Source organism: Danio aesculapii, chromosome 3 (assembly GCF_903798145.1).
Source record: "Danio aesculapii chromosome 3, fDanAes4.1, whole genome shotgun sequence".
In the NCBI taxonomy this organism is placed as follows: Eukaryota; Metazoa; Chordata; class Actinopteri; order Cypriniformes; family Danionidae; genus Danio; species Danio aesculapii.
In genome coordinates, this window is record NC_079437.1 from 31,054,413 (window position 1) to 31,057,916 (window position 3,504).

Consider the following 3,504-nt stretch of genomic DNA (forward strand, 5'->3'; position numbering starts at 1 on the left):
CATATAAAATTAATTAAAAATTATGTCAATGATTATGTAAAATGCTTTGCATTGCGAAAATAAACTATGCAGTTAGCACAATTTTGTTGCTCACTCATTCATTTCGGTCTCTGTTCTGCTGTCAGTTATTGCACATCCAGAATATTTGCTTGAGAGCTGAAATGTTTTGCTTGAGAGTTGAACCCATGTATGCTGGAGTTCATCTTGTGTCTTTATTATTCAAACAAACATGTGTAGTTTTAGACCAAAATTAGGTAAATTGTAATAAAAAAATAATAAATAAATAATTTCAATCATTAAAAAAAAAAAAAAAAAAAATTTGCACTGCAAAAAAAGTAATTAAATATGGCTATATATATATATATATATATATATATATATATATTTCTCTCAATTCCAGAACGCTAAAACAGACTTGTGTTCTTGTGGAGACAATTCATGCAAAGTTAATTTGGAAAAACGAACTCGGGAGACCGCAAGAACAGAGAACGCGTCCTCTGAAAAACGAGATGCTGCCTTTAACGAAAAATTATTTAAACATTACAGCATTCATACAGCGATTTATTGTTTTTCCTCTTTTCACAATATATACGCATAAAGACCTTACAAGTATACGTTGCACAATACAAATAACATCATGTGTTTCATGCGTTTATGTCTTTATAAAGATTATTATGGTAATGTTCACTTTCACAGTCTCATTTAGGGAAACTTTACACAAACTAAAATTACAATGTTTTCAACTCATACTTTAAAACAAGTTCTCATCTGCAAATCTACATGGCTGATTCACTGACTCATTTAAACTATTCATTCATATCAATTTCAAAATACTACCGCAGATCCAATATACACTACCTGACAAAAGTCTTGTCATCGATCCCAGTTGTAAGAGCAACAAATAATAACTTGACTTCTAGTTGATCATTTGGAAAAAGTGGCAGATGGTAGATTTTTACGATGAATCATCTGTTGAAACTGCATCCCAATCATCATAAATACTGAAGAAGACCTACTGGAAGCCACATGGACCTAAGATTCTGACAGAAATCAGTCAAGTTTGGTGAAGGAAAATCATGGTTTGGAGTTACATTCAGTATGGGGGGCATGCGAGAGATCTGCAGAGTGGATGGCAAACATCAACAGCATGATGTACAAACACTTGTGCTGCCCATTACATTACAAACCACAGAAGAGAGCAAATTCTTCAGCAGGATAGCGCTCCTTCTCTACGTCAACCTCCACATCAAAGTTCCTGAAAGGAAAGGTCGTCAAGGTATTCCATGATTGGCCAGCCCAGTCACCAGACATAACATTATTGAGAATGTCTGAGTTAAGAGGGAGGTGACATTGAAGATACATCCAAAGAATACTGATGAACTTTGGAGTCCTGCAGGAATGCTTTCTTAGCCATTTCAGGTGACTTTATTAATAGTTAGTCATTAGTGAGTCACTGCAGAGATGTATGGATGCAGTCGTCCAAAACTCATGGGAGTCATACACAATATTGATTCTTCCACTGCACAATGACTTTATATTCAATACTGTACATTATTTCTATTAAGTGACAAAACTTTTGTCCAAGCAAAGTCAGAGCCTTACTGTTCTAATTAAATAATTTAAAAAATTAAATAAAAATCAAGGCATGATCATGATTTTATTTTGGTAAAATAAGCGTAATCTAGAGGCCTTTGCCTTTTATATCAGACACTTTTGATACCAAATCAACTAGAAGTTATTATTTGTTTGCTCCTAAAACTTGGGCAGGCGACAGACTTTTGTCAGGTGTGTACAATGTAACTCAGTGAATAATAGCAATGAAACTAGTGATGAGATCATTTTTACCAGTTTTCTATACTGCGACTTCACCTCTGATCACTGACAAAGCAGAAATATAGAAAATCTATCCCTTCAGATGCAAATGTTCTGACTGCTGTAAAAGTGTAGCCTGTGTGCATGAACATGACAGAACATGTCAAATACCTAAAATTTTAACATGTCAGCCCACTTTCCAGATGGACTGGGGCCATGATGTGACCCGGGTCAGTGTGTGATCATATCCGAACCCTTGCTCCCTCAGACTCTGTCAAAACAGCATAATTTGTGATGCCCTGCCATACCAAAGGTCAGTATTTACTCTCTCTCACAGCTACAGACAAAATCCACTCTCCATTACTCTTCCGCTGTATATAGTATTAGACGGCAGACACTCTTTTAATCTCATTAGCTGGACAAAAATCCCATCAGCTGCTCCCCATGGGTCCAGACAGCCTTGGGAATAAGCAGGAGTTCAGTGGACTGAGGAGGAAACAAGCATCTTGTGGCCACCGTCAACTTACACACACCCTGCTTATACCTAGTGATCAGATCACATCAAATGCTTGAATGCATCTTGTGATCTTGTATTTTTCAGATGTCATCTGGGGCACCCAGGACACACTATATCCGTCACGTAACCACAAAAGGCTCACAGAACTTTTGGGTATGCCTCATTAGCATGCGGACATGCATTTTAGATGGCAGGAAATAATAGGTGGAAATCTGTTAGGGTGACATATGAATGAATTACCTAACCCATATTAAACAAGGCAGAAACAGGGCTACGCAGGAGTTTGACCGGCATCATTTTGGCCACATTCGGCCAAGCTAATAACTCCTAACAAACAAGATCAATGAGTCAGATTTAGAAGACAAAACTCTATTGTCGAAATTCCTGGCAACACAGAGAGGACGTTCATGCAGCAACCCTGAGGGAGTCTGGCTGGGCTTCATGAATGAAATGCAAAGTGTTCAAAAGATGCTGGGGGCCTATTTCTGCACAAGTCAAGTTATGATTGATTACCCTGTAACTAGAAAAACAAAATGAGCTTCGGGCAACATAACGTGTATATTAATTTACCAAACGACACATTAGGGTTAGCCTCCCCATTTTTTGAAAGATTCAGCCATTTTGTGCATTTGTTCACTGCAATACACTTCAATCTACTGTAAAAGAAAGCCACTCAAAGCCTCTAGTAGCCAATTACTCATGTATATAGCCAGTGTTGGGGGTAAGTGTTGTAAGTAATGCAGTTATGTAATAATATTACTTTTACCAAAGTAATGAGTAAAGTAATACATTAAAAATAAGTGATTAGAGAGTTACTTTTTACCTAATGCTGCCAAAAGGTGCATCAACAAAGTATTGAACAAAGGCTGTGAATACTTATGTACATGTGATTTTTCAGCTTTTTTTATTTGTAATAAATTTGGAACAATTTAAAAAAAATCTTTTTTTTTTCCACATTGTCATTATGGGGTATATACATTGAGGAAATAAATGATTTTAATGCATTTTGGAATAAGGCTGTAACATAAATAAAAAAAATTTGAAAAAAGTGAAGCGTTAGGAATACTTTCCGGATGCACTGTACGTCAATCATTATTTTTATTATCTTTTGCAATAAAGACTGCAGGTCAGACACATGGACACACACACGCCTGTAAAAGAAAACATCCAAACCA